General features: G+C 41.2%; 1 protein-coding gene across 4 annotated transcripts in view; it reads right to left on the reverse strand.

Annotated features, from left to right (window-relative positions):
• FNDC3B (fibronectin type III domain containing 3B) overlaps nt 1–20804 on the reverse strand; it is a 189863-nt gene that overhangs the window by 151274 nt on the left and 17785 nt on the right. Inside the window, exon 2 of one of the 4 annotated variants that reach the window (XM_071566297.1) lies at nt 3774–3833. The exons of 2 other annotated variants lie outside the window; for them this stretch is intronic. The gene's annotated coding sequence lies outside the window, so the exon portion shown is untranslated. Of the gene's footprint in view, nt 1–3773; nt 3834–18701; nt 18784–20804 lie in introns of those variants that run through there. One more of the 4 variants, XM_071566298.1, reaches the window with a different exon arrangement.

Genomic DNA, 20804 nt, shown 5'->3' on the forward strand with positions numbered 1-20804 from the left:
TACAACACAAAGAGCAGATGCTGACTTCCATTTAATCATGATCCAAAGGATTAAGGTTCCTGCTGGAACAAGAGGGACAGCACATCCCCATGCTCTGTACACCTCGTGCTAGACAGAGAACAACAGAATATGACGATTTCACTTAAGGATTTGTGAAAAATCACACATCACTTCCAACACAGCCTCCCCCTTCACAGCTAACTGATGTGATACATGAGCATCACTAAAACCACGAGAAGCTGCTGTGTAAAAACAAACCTTAATTCAGCATTAAGGGTACCATCATGCTGGTTTATGGGGCAATAATCCAGCTCCAGTAGCTAAAATGGACAATCTCATCACAGAGTTTATCCAGACCTCTGCAGAAGAACTCCTAAGCAAAGCAACCTCACACGTCCAGTGCTGAGCAGGCAGCCTCCTTAGTACTCCTCATGGCAGAGAATCCCCAAGTCCTCCTGAATAACTTCATATACATCCCAAATTTAAGCTAGAAAAAATATGCTGTGACTTAGGTGGCAGGTGACAGCCAGGTACTCACCTGGCACAAGATCACCAGAGTACAAAGGTGCACTTTTGGCAAAGAGCAACAGTGAAATCCCAGCTCACAAGGAAAGTGTTATGGGAACTATAAACCAGGAGTTTAATTCATTTGCTCCAGAGGGAATGAAGGACTGGGCCAGCCTGACCAGGGTTAGAGCACGTGGTTCCAAAGACACAGCATCCTGCAAACCTCACACCTCTGTACCTACTCAGCCCTGAGGTGCTGCCAGGCTTTAAATGTATTTTTTTTAAATTTATAACAACTAAATTGAGAGTTTAGTTGACACACAGTCTTCATTTTCATCAAACATTTCCAGAGCTCATCACCATCCCATCACCTGCACAGCCACTTAATGATCACGAACATCAGCCAGACCAGAGGAGCTGCTCCTCCAGCTCCCGACAAGGACCACTTGTGTCATTTAAAAGTGACAGCAGTGCCCACATGGACTGAATCACATCTATTCTTCCATTGTCATCACACAGACCTCTTCACATCTATGTAGATTCAGAAAACTAAAAGTGCATTTGTTTTTCAGAAGATGTGCAAGCCTGGCCCTGTCACCTCCAGTCATACAGCTCAAGCCCAGCATATTAATTTAACTCAGAACAAAATTTAGCACAACAGCTCTTTGCAGTGTTCTTATTTGTATGAAAGCACCACTTTTCTAATCATCACTTCACCAATGTATAAACAGAGGCAATGTATTTTCATCCACCCATAAATTAAATCCCTCTCTTCATCTAAGACTCAGTTACAGGACAGAAGTTCGAGAAGCTTGAGACACAGTGGCTGGCAGATGGTACATGCACAGCTGGGTTTCAAGTCCCTTTTTCTGCCTGCATCAACTGCTTTGTCCCAGAGCTTGGTAGTATTTTACTCCTGCTGTCACCACCACCCTGAATAACACAGCCATGAAGTAGGGAAGAAGGACCCTCACCAACACTCCTGAGGCTCAGAGGATCAAGCTCTCTGATCTGGCACAGTCACTCCCAACTATGACATGAGCTACGCAAATCTGTCTGACAGACCAGAAGCTTTGTTCAACACATTTTCCCCCTGAAGTTTTGGAGCTTCTTCCTAAAGCTTTTGCTTCCCATTTTTGCACAGTAAAGCAAGGTTTTGAGAAAGATCCAAGTCCAAACCAATACTCACAGGTGTTGGGATTTGGGGGTGGAGGGGAAGGAGTAAGGCAGGACAACTTGAATTGTTGGGTGTTTTGCTTGTTTAACAAGGAAGAAGAGAACATGGGAGTTTTTGAACCATTTCTTAACTGCTTTGGATTAAGAAAAGGAGAGAGCTCAACACTGAACACCAATGAGAACACAGGAGTGAGCAGCTTTCAGTGGAAACTGACTGATTTAGTCAATAGCCAGTTGTATCTATAGGTATTGTGTGCGAATATGTATATATTCATTTATAAATACAGACTATTTTTAAAGAACACATTCATAGGAACTATTTCAAACCCATATAAAGCAGCATCCCCCATCCACTTCCCCCCAAAAAATTACATGTTCATTTAATTCAAATCTGACAGCCCCAGCTTTAACAGAGTTTAAGCATCACACTGATGTTATTTTCTTGAAGGAAAAAAAAAAAGCCAGACCATAGTTGGAAGTTACATATTTTCCTAGTAATATTTCCATTCCAGACACAACAACCAATACGTTGACGTTTATTTGTTACTTGTCATTATTTAAAATTTTACAGCTACATTCCTTTTGCTTTATTAATGGTTTGTCACTATTTCTGTGTCTACACTTGCCTCACTTGAAAGGCAAAAAAATAAGAAAAAATAGATAAAAAGGGCTTCCTGTATTTGTCAGGTCTGGTACAACCCCACCAGAGATGATGCCAGCAGCAGTACTGGCTACAAGGCACAGCCACTGGCAGGTTTTTTTTGCAGTATTCCACTCCAGGTAGGGTTAAGTCACCTACCATGAGACTGGCAGACTTCACTCCAAAGCCAAACCCTTTGGAAACAGGCCTCACACACTTTTTGAGCTTATCTGCTCGTTCATCCTCCTTAAAACAGATTTATAGCCTTTCATGTCCCTCCTAAAACCTAGTGGGCAGTTAAATGCCTCCCTGACATCCGATCCCGTCAGATCTCAGAAGCTAAGCAGGGTCAGCCCCGGATTAGTACTTGGATGGGAGACCTCCTGGGAAATGCTGGGTGCTGTAGGTTCTGTAGGTGCTGTAGGACTTCACTGACACTGTCCAAGCTCACTCGGCCATGGCAGATGAACCTCAGGACTTAAACGGTGGGGCCAGTTCTGCGCACGCTGAGCCTCACCTAAAATCCACTGCGCAGGCTGGAAGGGCTCACCCACGTGGGGACAGCCCTTCCCAAATCTTCGTTCGCGAAGTTTGGCCATACATATATAAAACCTAGTGTTCCTCCACCTCAGCAGATGCAAAGTTGATTAATACAAAGAAGGTGAGGTCTGAATACAAGCAGTTTATTTTTCCTGCAGATTCTTTGATGGAAGAAAACACCAGACAAGGACTCAAAGATCCAGGTCACATTCCAGGATATGAGAACTCTTCCTTAGCTAAAATATGAACTGCCAAATAGTAACCCACAGCTTTTTTTTCAGGTACTAACTCAAATTTGGGGTTTTGTCTAGAAAGCTGACTATATTTAAATTTTAAAAAGATATTTCCTGTACGTCTACATTCCCTAGGTTTGGCTGGGACACACCACAGCAACGCCAACATGGAGCAAGAGGCTGCATCTCCTTGTATAGTTACCTCCAGGAGTATGGAAATCACAGTTTCCAATATTGCTGTAGAGCAAGAAAGAAATAACCACATAAGTTTGATGCCTCTGTCCCCAAATCAAACTTGCAAATCATTTGACATTTTCAAGTCACTGTTGCAAACCTGATTTTTAGTTCAGTACTGCAGCCTTCTGCTGATCCCTGAGATGACTCCGTTTCCTTAAATTAATTCAATATGTGAATTACTAATACATAAATTAGTTGCACATGGCACAGGAGAGAAAATTAAAACACACAAAAGAACAAAGTGTAACTATCCAAAACCCCATGTCCATGTATGGTCAATTAACATGACCCAACAGGTTATGTCATAATTCCCCTGAAATTCCTAAAGCAGCACGAACCACATCAAGATACCCCATTCTACTCTTCCTAGAAGGTTTTATCTGTGCTATTAATGGGGCTGAAAGCCAAGAACATTTTTCTTTCTGTGATTTTCTTCCTACCTTCTGTCTTTTACAATGCCAAGGAACCTCTTCCAGCTATGGCAGACAAATTCAGAGAACCTGGCAGAAACAAGAGAAGTTCTGAATATTCAATCCTGTGACCATTCTCCACAAAGGCTCAGTTTTTATTTCCCTGCAGCAGACCATTAAGAGGTACTGAACAAAGTGTTCTGCTGTTTTATAACAATCATCTGGAACTACAAAAGTTGTACTGCAATGAGGACAGACAGCTTTCCAATACTGAGCAGAGCCACATACTCTAAATTATTTAATATGCAACAAAAATCCAGTGCTAAATACACATTTCATTCATGCAGTGCTTCCTTACGTGTATCCTGTCTGATTAGAAAAGAGTAAGAAGCTACTCCTCCTTCAATCCTAGTGTTACTAGAGAAGAGATTTGAAATGCACACAGTATAAACTTAAAAAGGACGAATTTTCTTTCCAGCCTAAGGAAAAACCCTTACCACTTCAGCATGAAGTTCATACACAGACAGTGCATGCAGAGGGTTACACAGTAGCTCCTTTCTACCATTACATACATAGATGTTAAACATGAGCCCCTCTCCTACAATTCTGTATGCACTGAGTGATCTCTTGCACAGTGGTTGAAGCACTGACCGGAAAAGTAACCCAACCCAGCAGGAACTTCCTTGGTACTTTACAACCATGGGAAAAGCTAGTTCAGGTGTGACATGAAAAGCCAAAGTCTGTTGATATAACTGAGCTAATGACCAGCAGTCACTTACGAGGTGACTGTTTCTCCTCTCTACCAGACATTTTCCCTGGCTTGATCTGGGACAAACCACGTTCTGCAGTGAGGATGTTCAGAAACCGGCAGTTCTCTGACCACAGAAAGAAGGATTTGTGGTATCTGATCCGCATCCTGCAAACCAACAGCATGACCAGCCCTAACCCTTTTACAGAATCACAGACTAGGCTGAGTTAGGAGAGACCCACAAGGATCCGAGTCCAACCCTTAGCCCAGCGCAGGACCATCCCCAAGAGTCATACCACATGCCTGAGAGTAGTATCCAAATGCGTCCTGAACTCTGTCAGGTTTGGTGCTGTAATCACTGCCCTGGGGAGCCTGTTCAGTGCCCAACCACCCTCTGAAGAACCTTCTTCTAATATCCAACCTAAACCTTCCCTGAAACCATTTCAGGCCATTCTCCTGGGTCCTGTCACTGGTCACCACAGCGAAGTTTTTTTTAATTTGAACAGAGATGGGTTCCCCCATCACCTGCCCTTCACCAACCCTGAAACACTTGTGGTGTGACAACCAGGACAAGAGGAAGTAGGACCTCCTTACAATAGTTTTGCCATGGTTAAACACATATGGAATCACAGGTTCATGCCAGAGGGAGTCTCACCTGGCACCACTGAGAAGTCACACATGGCTCTAGAAACACAAGCCCCCAAACCAGGAAAGATTCAGGTATTTCTAGAAGAAAACTCACTTTGAAAAAGACACACAGTGAAATACAGTAAGAATTAAAAAAAAATCCTTCAGTTTTCACAGAAGCCAATGTCTGCTATGTCAAATCATGTCACTGCTGATTATGGTATAGTTGAAGAAATTGGTGCTTTTTCAGAGATATTTTGAACACGCTTTTAAATAAGAGAGAAAAATAACTAGGAAAAAAATAGCTAGTATGTACAGAGAAAATATGTACATATAGACTTATTTGCACACACACGTACTCAAACACTAAGAATTTAATACGGGTCTATGACCCACCAGGAAGGCTCCAAATGAGGACTGATCCTTCTGCACATTCCAGTTTATGTTGGTGTTTGCATGCAAGAGATAAGAGCTCACACGCTGCCCTGCTTGCCTATTGTATTTTGTACAGCACACGTTGAAATTCAAGATTAATTAAAATATACATAACAACTATATTTTCACTGAAAAGCAGAGCAGTAAATAGAGCTGCTTTCAAGAGACTCCTGCCATAGCTTGCCACTTCAATTCAAAAAGGAGTGGTAATAATTGTTCATGTAGAAAAGCCTCTTGAGACATGAGCAGTACCTGGAGGTATGTGCACAGATGGTTGGTCAAGGCACAAACAGTCTGGAATTTGTCTTGTCTGCTGTGCCTTCATTAGTTTAGTTAAATCACATCCGTCTGAAGAGCGACTGAAACCTGAACACATTCCTTCCCTGTTTAATTGCAAACACGGTAGATTAATTTGGAAGCATCCAAACAGATGAGCTTCTTCATAACAAGTTTGAAGAAATAAAATAAAAATCTGTTATGACAAAAGAAAACAGATTAAAGGGAATATGTACCCAAAGAGCCACTGCCATTTTATGCAGAGGTAGTGCAATGCCTGCTGCTTGCTCTCTGCCACTACAGACAAAAGGACACCAGTAGCTGGATCCTATCTCCAGCAAGCTGAAAAGCATAAACATCCTCTCAAAACTTAACCACTGCAATTAGTCAGTGGGTTTATTCCCCTCTAGTTTATTTTAAATAACAACACATTTCAATGTCCCTGGTACATTCCATCTCTCAAGATGGAATTATCAGCAGTAGTCACAATACTATATAGGATCAAGGAAAGTTAGCCTTGTTTTATCCCCACACTGGTGTGAGATTCCCAAGGCAGCAATCCATAGGGTAATGATACAATGATTTTCAGTAGTTTGCATTTATTTAGACCTAAAATTTGACCTCGAGTTTTCAGGCTTGAAACTCCATCATCATAAACAGCCATTCTGCAATGTAACCAGCTGCATCTCTCTCAGAGGAACTGTTTGTAATTCAGGAACAGAAAAACTTACGAACTGGTTCCTAGCCTAACCTTAGGAAGGAATGGAATAACCAAGGAACTTCAAACACGTACCAGAAATGAGTACCAGGAATGGGGATATCAGGTCAAACGGCATCGTGCAGGAGTGTCTTATTTCACAAGGCAAGTACAACTAATCAGAAGATAATAGCTCTGATGAAATATTGGAATAAAGCACGCTGGCACACAAAGGAGTCTTTTACCAAAGGAAAACTTCACCCCACTAGGGGTTTTCCCCCTGGTTTTCCAGGGGGAAATCTTGTGAAAACTCATGCAGGAAAAGCCAATCTGCCCTCCTCCCACCCCACCCACGTTCGGGGTGTGCACGTGCCTGAAGGCAGCTGTACTTGTGTGAAAACCTAATGGAACTAGATTTGAGGAAATAAAACACACTGGGATGAAACACATCTCCAAAATTCTTTTTAGGCTTATACTAGCTACAGCTGAGCAGAAAGCCACAGGCAGACAAGCTAATTCAATGGTTCTACAGCCTTCTCACTTCTGCAAGTAGTATTAGAGCAGGAAATTCATCTGCTGCTCAAAATCAATACTAAAACATGCAAACACACCATGGCTAAAAAGCCTGCATTACTGCCAGAGGAGCAAGCTGCACAGAGACACAACTTGGATGCCACTCACTCTCACAATGTGGGTTTTCTGTGCTTTTTGTTCAATCTGAAAATTAAGTTAGAATTTTTTTCTATTTATATTTCTTTCCCTCTTTGTTCTCACACCTTCCTTTCCTCACCTTCCTCCGTATTAATCACAACGGATAAAGGGGACTTTGGAGGGATGAAAATGCAAAAATAGATTTTCAGGCACACAATTCTCACACAATTTCATAGCACTTCTTCCAAGCAGCAACAGACTGAGTTTAACTCTTCTGGCTCAATAGTGCCCAATTATTTTTGCCATGAATTTTTAGTGTTATTTTCTGGCACAACTTGCTTTAAATAGCAACTACTTCAAACTTTTTCCTTTTTTTTTTAAACAGAAATTACTTTATGCACTTCCAAAAATGCAAGCAGCAATTAACATTTCAAACTAATTTGTTCTTCCTTGTCCACTCTTAGAAACATTTGAGTTAGAGAGTTCTGGATGCTGATTAATTGTTAGTGTACAACACACCACCAAGTGCACTCAATCTCTGTGCTTTTCTAAAAGACCACAACCCACATCAAACGGGATGGGCATGAAGCAGGAATACATTTAAACCAGGTATTAGGAAAAAATTCTTCTCTGAGCATGGTGAGGCTTGGCACAGGTTGCCCAGAGAAGCTGTGGGTGCCCCATCCCTAGAAGTGTCCAAGGCCAGGTTGGACAGGGCTTGGAGCAACCAGGGCTACTGGAAGATGTCCCTGTCCATGGCAGGGGTGTGGGATCTTTTAGGCTGACTCTCCGACTCTATGATGACATCATCTTCTCCAGCATTTCCACCAGGAAAGCACAAAGCTCTCCCAGCTGTGGTTCCCCATGGGCCAGGTCACAACAGTGACCTGAGTGCCCTCCACTCCACAACACAAACAGGTCTTCTAATGGCAGAGTGTCATTCTGTGCAATAGAGACAACACTGCACTTTCTAACCAAATGATCATCCTCTTTGGGTTCTCTACACTTTGTATTGACTCTGACAAAAGCAATTTGCAAACAAAATTCACACCATCACCAAAGACATTCAGTAAGCTTAAACACAATTGGAATAACCTGTTATTTGCTTGAAACACTGAGAACAACTCTCTTCCATCCAGACCTACACCTGTTGTTAATTTGGACTCTGATCCCATAAACATTTGCAGCAGGGAAAGTCTTTATGCTCTCAATAGTTTTACTAAGTACTGAACTCCCCTAGATCAGGGCTAAAAACCCATGCAGGTGCCCAGGTATATAGGCAAGACCTCTATGCAAAGAGAAGTTTTGCACAAAAGTGCCAGTCAGATAAGGTACAGGAATGCTTCACCTGTTTGCTTTCTTCCTCCATTTAATAGCCACAGTATTAATCATGGTTACAGGTTGATAAGCATAGCATTTGTCAACAAATACTCTCCCCTTCAACTCTGCTCTCTCAAATAATCATCTCTCTGCAATATCACAAAGACCTTGGTTATCTCTTCTGGAGTTCCCGCACACTGAGGAATCTACTGGAATCAGTGGGGTGGGGGATTTTTTTTTCTACCACTAATTAAACTACCAGAAAAGAAAAAGAAAGCTATCTAAGATATCAATCTACAGCGCTTGAAAGGCACGCATACCAAACTCCACTTCCAGCCAGGTTTCAGCACACCTTTGTGCAGCACAAACTCTCCTGTTGTCGCCATTCACCGCTAACCTGACTCCGGGCTGACGCTGAGCTGACAAAGTGGCTCATTGTGTTATTATGGGAAAGCGCTTCGGAGAGATCTCCCATTCAGCCCCAGGATTCAGGAACAGGCATTCACACGGAGCGGCCGCTGCCAGGGAGCACCTCTGGATGGCTGCCGGAGGAGCTTCTCATGTAGGAGGAAAGCTGAGCCCATTATTATCATCGTGCTCACAGGATCCAAGTGCTTGAACTGCATTATTAACAAGAAAACCAACCCAAAACCCATCGCCCAAACCCCGTCCCTCCAGAACTGTTCAGCATCAGGAGAAGTTGAAGTTTTGCTACATTATCGCTCACTTTTACAGAACATAAAGTAAAAATTGCAGGGGTTTTTTACTTTTCTGAACTGCTTCATGAAAATGAAGGCTTCTCTTAGCTTAAGATAGACAGGAATTAATTAAAAAAAAACACCCATAACCGACCAACAAAAAAGAAACCACACACACAAAATCAAATCTTTGCTTCATAAAAGTTCTGAGTAATTCTGCTATCCAGAATCATACAAGAAAGGTTTCCTACTCCAGTTACCTCATTTTTATCTTCAATGACAATAAAGCATCAGGGAATCAAAAACACTGAATCTTTAAACACAGAGTACTAAAGGGGGTTGTTTTCTTTAAGGTAGGAAGATAAAGGATCTCTATTTATGTAGACAGAAAATACTGTGCTGAATATGCCACCTGCTGCAGCTATAAAGCTCAAGTTTCCTATTAAATGGTTTAAAAGGGAAAACCTTTGGGTTTTGTTACCTGTCTGAAGTGGGACAGTTTGTAACACAGGCTGAAGGAGAAATGAAGTTCTGTTGATAAAGCAGGGACAGTCCAGTGGGGTCACCAGCACTCAGGTGGTCTGCAGGCAACTTAATTCTGAATCCTCACCCTTCTCAGCTAATTCTCACTCTCTCCCAAATCATTCAGGCAATGGAAAGCTAAAAATTATTCTCGATAAAAATAAATTGGTATTGTTCTTTGACAATACTAAACGCAGTGATGTACTGGACAGCTTGTATTATAAACTGGGGAACCAACAGCACTTAAAACTACACCAAGCTCTGCAGTGGTGGTTGAAAGCCAGTCTGATGGCATGGGGCCAGGGGAACGGATGCTCTTCACACCCTGGGTGCAGTCAAAAGGCAGCAACCCCAATCCTACTAGTTATAGAAGTTACTCATTACTAAGTTACAAGTCTTCATTAACATTTGCTAATATTTCACCTATTGACTTTGATACTACAGCTTTTGGATAAGAGCAGTACTGAAAGGTTATTAACACACCATATACTAATTGCTTTTCACATAATGAAAAATTTATGAAGATCAATGAGAATGTTCCTAATCACAGAGCAAGCAGTGCACACCTTCCAGTTCCAGCCCATTGCCAGACAGGATCCTCTGGGAACAACCCCATAAAGAGTGAATACAAAGGCAACCTATTGTTTCTGGTTCTTTGGGGGTTTTATTTCAAAAAGTATCATCCAAAATATCCTATCAGTGTCTTCTCCTGTTTTGAAGCTAAGACAGCTTGTTGTTACTGTAAGCTCAGGCTGGAAGGTAGGAAAATAAGAGGAAAAAAAAGAGAAGGAACTTCAAGAAAACAATGTGTTCTTACACTACATCTGCAGGTGGATACCTGGAGTTTCTTGTTTCTGAAAACCTTGGAGGATGTAGATGTGACCAACCAAGCCTACACAGACTCTCTTAAGGATAAAACAGGATTAACCTGCAGGCTTCCATTAAAAATTAATCTTGAGGGAAAGCAGCTCAGGTGGTCTGTGGGACACAGACAGACACCCATGACTGCAGAGGGATGGGGAAAACACCGTGTGTGTTGGAAACCAGCCCTTGTGCCCTGAGTGACCCACACAACCCAGCAGAGAGTAAAATTTTAAATAATTAAAGGGCCTCAAACAAAGCTATGGAGAGAACACACATAATATGAGACAATAGTAAGAACCAGAAGTTGAAGCAGGTAAATCCCTGCACATACTGCAATAATTTTTTAATGTAAACATTATTTAATCAAAAAGGGACAGTCATACTTGTTTCTGTTTCCCTACTGATACAAGCTCACACAGCTCCAATGAAGCCAATTAAACTCTTGCAACTCAACTTTCCGCATCCTTTAAATGACACAATTCCAGTCAAGCAAAAAAACTTAAAATGGACAAGTAGCAGAAAGTAAACCAACTTTCAAGCTTCATGTCACACATACCTGAAGTTGCATTTTCCCTTGTTACACCTGAAGAAATTAATTTTCATAGCTGCATACCAAGCATCAGAAGTGCAAGAGACTAGAGCCTATTCAAATACATATAAAAAAATTCAAGGAAGGGAAGAAATATGGAGTTGTTTAGGTTAGAAAAGACCTTCAAGACTACCAGGTCCAAATGTTATCCCAGTGCTGCCAATTTCACTACTAAACCATGTCCCCAATAGCCACATCTAAATGTCTTAAATCCCTCCAGGGATGGTGACTCAACCACTTTCCTGGGCAGCCTTTTCTAAGATATCTTCTATAGCGGCAAACCATGAGAACGTCGGTCTTAACATGAGTGTAGGTTTTGATCAAAAGAATAAAAATTCCTGACTTAATAAGACAAATGCACTTTTATTTCTGCTGTGTGAGATACCAGAGTTCATCCCTCCCTCTCCCTGGCTCCGTAACAGGACCCCCAGCCTCATGGATACAACACAGAGGGGATCAGTAGGGAACCATGAACTTCCTGGCTCCTGTGCTGCTGTAGGCAAGCTGCTGTCAAACCCCACACTGAGCACCCCTCCAGCCCAAAGCACTAACAAAAGTTGTTGAGTTGGTGTTTGTCCTGGGAGTGTTTCACGCCACCCCACCAACACACGTGGCTGTGACAAACAGGGACACATCCTGCATGGCAAAGGCACAGGGAACCCAGAATGCAACTCAGTACCACAGACTCCTTGCAAAACATCTCTTTTCTTTCTCTACTCCACTGATTTTCAGAAGATAAGCTTCATTTCTTTCCCATGTTGGCATAAACAACCTGTTTATTACTTAGGAACATGGGGTAAATCCATTGTACAAGACTCAGAGCAGACTAGCAGCAATAAAACCATCAGTAACAAAGCAAAGCTTATCTTGGGGTTCTTCTAAACAAAATCTCTTTAACAGTGATAAAGTTCCAGCAACAACCATCTACAGGATTTCAGCTTTCTGGAAGGAAATAAAAAAAAAACAAAACAAAAAACCAATACATGCTCTCCCATAAATATTTCTATAATTCTAGCTAGAATTAAAAAATAAAAAGTATTTCAGAAAAGCTAGCTTTGCATCCTGAACCAAGCAAACCTGAATTTCAAGAAATAGACTTTTAGTTAGTTAGCATATGAAGGTGGGGAAAATTACCTTAAGAGCAAGCAGTTTTGGAGGGTTGGGGGTAAGGCACAAATACACAGGTTGCCCAAGAAATTCCAATAAACAGGTGAGAAAAAAATATGCAAGTCTTTCAAATATAAGAAAATCCACCTCATAACTCAAATAGAGGAAAGCCAAGTGAGAAAAAGACTGAGCCTACAAGAAAGGCTAATCCTCTAGAGATGTTTTCTACAGTATCTTTCATAAATATAAAGCACTTCACCACATGTCCTGATAGCCCAGCTTTTCTTGGACATGCGTATCACTTGGCTTTTTGCAAGACAAATTCACATCAGTCCTGATGGAGCAAAGAATGATACACTAAGTTTAGGTCAAATATACAAATACGATATATATGTATATAAATATATTTTAAAAATTCAGTGCGGGTTAACAGCAGCTTCTCTTTGCCAGGGGAGGCAGAAACACCAGAACATCAGCAAACCCAGGAGTTTGCCTGCAGGGTTTAACAAAGGACTTGACCAATGAAAAAGCTTTCCCAGTCAAATTTAGTTGTGCTCAATTTTACCTGAATGATATAGAACTGACACATGACCCAGTGAGATTTTACTCCCACAGGAGCTCTATCGAGGCACACTCAGTGTGTGTGTGTTGAATAAGCCGGAACACCCAGGCGTTATCACCGAAAGCACGGCACAATCTCAATTCTTTAATATTTACACTCTGATCCAGTTCAGTCACATTTCAGCAGCACAGAACCCACACAGATCCCCACCTTAGCAGTACAGTACACAGTCAATCAGTGACGAACACCTACCCTTTAACACCAGTTGTTCTTCCAGCAAAAGCCTTCACAGGTCCCAGAGATTCAAGCAGGTTGCATTTGCTCCCCAGTTTCTAAGGGGAGGATGCATATTTTCCATCACTTGATATGCTAATATCTGATTAAAAATAATTCAAACTAACTGATATTATTCTCTACTGACACTACAGCATATTCCTCTTGGCGCAGGGGAGGAAGATGACATGTCCATGCAAAAATTTTAATAAACACTCTCAATAGTAATGGATCCATGTAGTAAAATGCACTTCTACTCCCTCTCATGTGAACATATTCCTCCTCCCACTTCTCTCTCTAGTCCCTAATCATAACTCGAGGTTGGTACAGAAAGACAGCCTGATTGTTCAGAGTAGGTTTAACCTGCTGATGAGAAGATGAGCAATGGTGTGTGCTGCAGAGAAACCTCCCAATACCAAACAGCTGTTCAGTAGCTCATCCTCCTCCTGATACTCACTAAGGAAATTCCCTCATCCTTTATGAATTTTGACTAATTTTTTCCAGTGTCCCAGATGAAAACACAACCATAAGATTTTTCTCTAATATTTTTATGTGTTCCTGGACATGGCTGTTATAAGCTCTAATAATAATCTAAATCGTGGATAATAATCTAAAGAATAACCTAACTCACAGAACACCCCTCACCATCCCACAAGTGACAGGGATACCTCACACTTCATAAAGCCACTGCTTAGAGTACAACATACATAAATCAGTGCTACAGCTCTGCATTAAATCATCATCATTATCCACCACAGTTTTAAAAACTCAGAAATGAGTACTATGAAATTCAGCACCATTACAAGTCATGTCAACCTCAGCATCTTCTCTGTTCAAGGAAGTCCAGAACAAGATTTATTATTATTTTCATCAGAAGCTTAACTTGCTAAAACTTTTGTCTTCAGAAGTCATTCTCACCTAAACTGAGCATATTATAACACATCTATTATTTAAGAACACATCAAGGTACATTAATATTTAGACGCTTTTTTTGAACACTTCTTGAATTGGTAAATTAAGCAAAATCACTTTGTTAGTAGTAATTTACTTCTTGTGACACACTAGTGGGTTGAGCCTCCTGCCTGTTATATAGGGACAGTACCTGGGCTAATAATAAAAAAAAGGGGTCATAAAATCACCAACTGCATTCTGCTTACTGCACAAATGCTAAAGCATCACTGGGTTGTAAAAGGATTAAGAATTCCTGAAGATTAACCAAAACTGATGGAAAACTGATGGAAAATGCAGAAATATGGTATCTAACAGCACAGTTACTCAGCTGGTAAGCCAACAGGGTTGTTAGACCAGCTAACAGACTGGAAACACTCTCAGAAATCCCTACTCCCTCTCTAGGAAGGATCACTATGAGAAAACACATGATTTAGTGCAGTTAAACATTATACACCAGCTGTCAGATCTGCAACTGATACTGTAACAGGGTTCTACATTTGTCATCAAGTTACTTAGTCTCTGGCAAACTGGCACTGTAGAATTAGGGCAAGTGAGCTCCCCATCCCAAATATAAATAGTTATGGCAGACAACAGGATAAAGTCTTTATTTTAGATTTTTACATTAAATAAAACACATAATCAAAGAGGCAGATGTCACAAGGAGATTTTTTTAAAACATTCAAGAAAACTAATCAGCAGTAAAATATGCACATGTGGAACAGGTGGATAGAACTAACTCTCTGCTGGATCCAAAGCACTTCAAGGCATGCAAGTGACCCAAAAATGGAAGTGAGGGGGGTTCTGTTCAGTACTGTTCATTACTATGATAAATTTAGTAACTACTTTTGAAGCTTCCCTTGGCAGCTTTAACTCCTGTAGGCTACATTCAGGGTCTTACTCTTCCCCTATCTAATCACAGAGGTTTGAGATCACCTCACAAGTCACGAGATATGCAAACATTTATTTATGTCCACTGACATAATGGGTATAAATACCTCCATTTATCTTAAGATCTTTGGAATGCTTAAGCCATGTTCAGAAATAAGCAAGCTCAAAGAACTGCTGAAATGGTCAGAGAAAAATCTCAAATTCTCCCTCTTTCCTGGACTTAACCTGCTGCAAAGTCCTGTGGACTGACAGTGTGTCCTTGAGCCTCGAATCGCAGCATGCCAGAGCCTTCCACACACTCGCTCCAGAGAGCAGCGTTCCGGGGAGTGCTGCTCCTGCCACTGCCACATACCAAAGATTCCAGATCATTTTTGCACCACAACTAAAATGTTCTCATCAACTTGGATTTCTGTTATAACATTAGTCCAGTCTCAAAAACTGCAGCCTCAGCATGGTGAGTTCAGTGTTCTTTTAAGGAAGCCTTGGCTTAGGTGCTGGGGATGCAGAGAAAATGGGTTAAATTTAACACACACCATAATCCTCATGTTTCTAAAAACAAATTCCAGTTATAAAACCTATGAATGCCACACACCTACGAAATTCTTCTCTTTTTATTAGCACAGGGAAGATGGGAACAGGGGTGCTCCATTAATGCCTCACCTCTTCACTATACTGCCTTTTCTCTGCAAATTCTACTGAATTGCTAAATATATGCTGCTAACTTCAAGATACATCTACAGGCAAATGAATCCTTTATGAAAATACTTGTTGCTAGAAACACACATACACAGAAAGGAAAGTTTACAGTAAACAACAAGTTCTCATTGTATTTAATAGCTGTAGGTCTTTGTTAGCAAGAGCTACCCCAGAACATGCAGTTACATTCATAAAACCAAGTGAATTCTATCTGGAGTTTACAGAAGGAAGCGTATACAAACAGTCTCACAAAGGTATTTTCCTAGCAGGAAGCCACAAGCACTTCTCTGCTGCTCCGGCGGCAGCTGACCCTGCCTCAATGGGGGAGCAGGAGGCAGCAATGCTGAGCACACTTTATTTTCACTATGTGATTAACCAGATAACAAATCACCAATCAAATCCTGATTTATGATTTAGGCTTTAATGCACTACTAACACAGAGGCAAAACATGCAACGGAGTCTGGTGGAAGTCAGTCAGGAGATCTTTGCACTGGCTACCCTGTCCTGAGGCTCAGCCCTCTTTGGAATTAGGTGCCTTTTTAATCATAATGATCAAGTCTCATATTTTTATAGGAAAATAATGATTAATTGCTGTACACTGTTGTCAGCAATAAATACAAAGCATTGCATATTCAGTGTGCAACTAGGCATGCTGGTGGTTTACCACTTCATAAGGAGGAGAGTGTATTTTTCTGTTCTCCAAAGCCTATCCCTTCACTTGAAATAGGAAAACTAGAAACTTCTCGTCTTCTGCAATGTGCAAGCTTCCCTCCCCCGCTTCCATTTTGTGGATTTTCTGCCAATAATATTGTTGAAAAATAAATTCTTGTGGACAGGAAATATCCTGCGCAAAGGATATCCAGCTTTATGATACTTAAAAATGTTGTGCATTCCTCCCAATCTGTCATCGCACAGGCCAGCTGCTGGCATGCGAGAGGGTGGGCAACGCCTTCGGGTGGCCAGGAAGAGCCCCCCCCGAATATCCCCCTGAGGTGGCTGCAGCCTCACATCTTTGGATAAACCAGCTCTTCAGATTTCTTTAAGATTTCCCTTTTCTCTGTACTCAAGCCCAGCCGTCGCACTGAGATCCAAAGAGACGTGATGCAACAAGGCTTTCCAAGCACCTCTGGCTATCAGAGGCACATCCTCCCCAACCTCTCCTGATAAGGTGCTTTAAAGTATGCCCACAAACCTCATATTAGTGACCTAATCTGTTTGTAGCTGGCTTGCCCTTTCAAATGATCCCTTCCCTTAATTTCCTCAACAACTGCACTCCACAAAAGCAAACATCCTGTCCCATTTCCAGCACCAGATCCCAGCTGTGGCAGGCAGCTGCCAGCAGCCTGGGCAGGAGGGGTGCAGGGATGAGAAGGATGGGTTCAGCCTGTGTTGGGGAGCTCCACTAGCTATCTCATTAGGGAGCTGGTTCACTCACTGGAATTGGCCAGAAGTTATGGTAATGGACTCATGGTTGTAAAGTGAAGTTTGTTTGACATGACTTGAAGCAGCCAGTGGGGTTGTGGTGCTGCAGCCCCTGTGCCTGTCCCACCATAAGTTGGGGTTCTCATGCAACCAAGTAAGAGCTGAACAAACAAATTGCTAATTAGGCTTTGGGGGGGGCTAAGAGCAACTGTACAGAAATCTTAAGTTTTTAACAAAGTCACCTAAGTTACACAATGCAGATACTGGGGATAGTGACTGACTCTGCAACTCTTCCCTGCCTGACCAGCCTCAACCTCCATGAAACAATATCCAAGTTGATGATTCACGACTCACATTTTCACAGTAGTCAGTAGCTTACATTTCTTAACCAAAAGCAGACAAATCTTAACAAACACTCCTATTAAAATCAGGATTCAATCTCTTTAAGGCACACTGACACTTCAGTAGCTTGCTGTCTCCTCCTATGAAGAGGAAGTCAACATCCAAAGCTAAATGCAGTGGAGCAGCTGAGGTAAAGCCAAGGCTGCCACCTCTGGAACAAGGGTAGCTCTTTTACAAAAAAGAGAAAGCATTTCAAGAAAGAAAAGCACTAATTCTGACAGCTGAAAACTGCAGCCATGACACTTGGATCTTTTTAAAAACACGTTTGTGTAAAGGTTTCTAAGTACCACTTATTCTTTTAATAGACATACAAATCTAGCCCCAGTAATAAAGAACACTTACACTTTACATCTTCACTAGTTTCTATTTATCTCTTTTATGTATAAGAATACCAAATCACTGTGGTTTCACTGGAGACAAGCAGGGGCTAATGCTTCATTTATAGAAGATCTCAAAACAACACCAGCTGCCATTTTTAGTATCCCATAAATGATGGCACTTCTTGGAGTGTTCTAATACAGCCTTAGCCAAAGGATATTTTCATTCCAATCAATTACAATTCCTACATCTGACAAGCTCATGGCTACAGGATACCCATTCCAAGGTAAGGTCCCTGTGTCCTGACAGCACATACAGATCAATGAACTCACTCTCTCCTTTGCCTGATTTAGACCAATGCTGAACTCCACATCCAATATCCATTCAGTGTCACTGCTCTTGTGGCAGAACACACCTGAAGATATTTACTCAGATATGGCCACAGACCCAGGGCTCATAAAGGCAAGTATTCCCTTTGAAAAACAACTCCACAGAAAAAAGTTATGTATCTTGTCTGAACACCACATGCTTGGACACACTCAGGCTTCAGTCAGCACTGCAGCAACAAAAGTACAATTGTAATGTTCTCATTTCTGTTGGCTTCCCCTTGTTAGCTGGCACAGGTTAGAGCCTACTTGGTGCCTCATATCAGTAACTGATGTTCAAAGTAAAATGCAAAAAAAAAAAAAAAAGGACGTCTTGATCTGCTCACAAGCACAGAGCAAGCACTTTATTATAAAGTCATGTTTATTCCAGGACAGTCAGTGCCTGGGGGAAATTTGCTTCTATAAATATTAAACTCAAATATTTTATAGTCACAGCAATACCCACTATCAAAATGTATTCCAACCAGCAACAGAGAACATCACTACTGCCCACCCACCTCATGACAGTTCCCAGGTGAAGCTTACCTGTTTCCAGGCGTAACTCACACTGCTGGGGACAGGACACCTTTGGGTCTCCACTCCTTCGAGCTCACCGTGCTGTCCCACCACCGACCCTCCAAACTCACCGAACTAGCAGGTCTGAACATTTAAAAGCTGAAATCAAGACATTTCCAAGGGCGAGTACCTACAACAGACGCTGCCAACAAGCTCTGACTAGACTGCAGGAGCGAGGAAGAGAATTTGGAGAGCGCAGCGTCTGCTCTGACACATCTGCCCACAGGGCACACAGAGAAGAGAGTCAGCAATGTAAGCAGAGAAATCTTTGTCCTTAGGTGACACCAAAGCAATCGACACATGCCAAAATTGTTGTGCAATTAGTATGTTCTTAATTTTGTACCCTCAGAGAAGTAAGTGAGTGTACTTAATCAACTGGAAATAAAGTAACGCAAAATAAAGCAACCCAAGTAACTAATTAGTTAAAAGACGGCAAATGGAAGCAAAATGAAGTGTGTAATTATATATCAGTTCAAGTGTACAACACACTACAGACCTATAAAAAAATCATACCACTTGCTAATTTCATCTAAACAATCCAACTAAACACTGCTGTCAAGCAATACTGATGAGAAAAAAAAGTCAAGAAAACTAACACAATGGCTAAAATCTTTCCAATGAGCTTCACTGAGATCTTTTCAGTCCACTGAAGTTAATTAACCAACTTGAACCAAATTCACAAAATTCAAAGCTTCCTCCAAAAGAATTTTATGCAACAAAACTCACTTAAAGACATGACATAAAAAATGGAAGCATTTTGATTTTTCCTCCAAAAACCATTCAGAAAAATGGTATACTCCCCAGTATCCTCAGTGTTTATTCTCAAAGCAGCATCTCAATCTGTAAAATCATGAAGCCTCCTGAGAAACTGCAGACAGCTATTAATTCATTTGGGGATAATTTATTCAAGAACCTTCATCACCATTATTGCATTTCTTTGTCCCTCAAACATTCTCCAATGTTGACATTATCAGTCATGAACGTACAGTCTAAACAAACCATTGAAGTTGATCAGATCACTGACATCACCATTTTAACAGCTTAAAAACAATTTTATGGACAAATACCTTGAAAACAATAAAGTTCTGTTGATGTGCATCAGAGATAAGGCCACCTACATGCTTGTCAATTTTCCATTTTTATTCTAACCTGAACAACCGCTACAGAAAACAACCATCTGTAGGAAGGTGAGAGAAAGGAAAAAGGTAATGGAGCATTTCAGAGGATATGAAAACCTCTCAGGCATTTTTCCAAGTTCAGTTTCATGGAAACTAATTGTCAAATATAATGAATATTTCTGATAAGCTGGTTTTGTTTGTTTGCTTTTCAATTATAAGTCACCGTCACTACTTCTGTAACAACACCTCCCATCCCAAATCCTTCTGGGTGTCCCGGAAATAACACCAGCACATTTTGCAGAGGAATGTTGCTGCAGAATTTGCAAATACAGCAGAAATATGTTTTTCTTTATAGAAATCAAAGCAATTGTTATGAAAAAAGGCATTTTCAGTACAGTACACTGAGCCCAGTCTTTGAGTAGGAATGAGAAAATTTAATTGAACCAGATTGGCTCAGGGCTCTTTTTCATTATGAGTAAAATAGATTCAGTATCAGAGTATTTGCCAAGGTATTATCAATAGTTTCATGAAAACAATAAAGGTAAAAAGACTGGGCTTTGCTGAGTTGTCTTAAGTACAATTACTGGCAATTTTAGGGAAGACTTCAGAAAACCATTTTTAGAAATACTTCAGAAACCTCAAGCTGCACTCAACATGCAAGTTCCCATCAAGTCACATTAGCAGTCCTCTGAAAAGCAGAATTAACCAAAAAGATGTTTGGAATTCTTTCAGCATTACACAGACCTTCCCATTCCTCAGCAGTCTGGCATCCCAGCTCTCTCATGCCTACACTGAAATCCTTCACCCACCCCTCGACAGACAAAGCCTACAGCCGAAACCAAGTCTCCAAGGATGCAAGTGAAGAGCAACAGGAAGGGCAAGTGTAGCCATAGAGTAGCTGACCCTGCGTACCTCAGCTGAACTCAATTAAACCCACTGCTTTAAGAGCAGACCT

Source organism: Pithys albifrons, chromosome 11 (genome assembly GCF_047495875.1).
Source record: "Pithys albifrons albifrons isolate INPA30051 chromosome 11, PitAlb_v1, whole genome shotgun sequence".
Taxonomy (NCBI): Eukaryota; Metazoa; Chordata; class Aves; order Passeriformes; family Thamnophilidae; genus Pithys; species Pithys albifrons.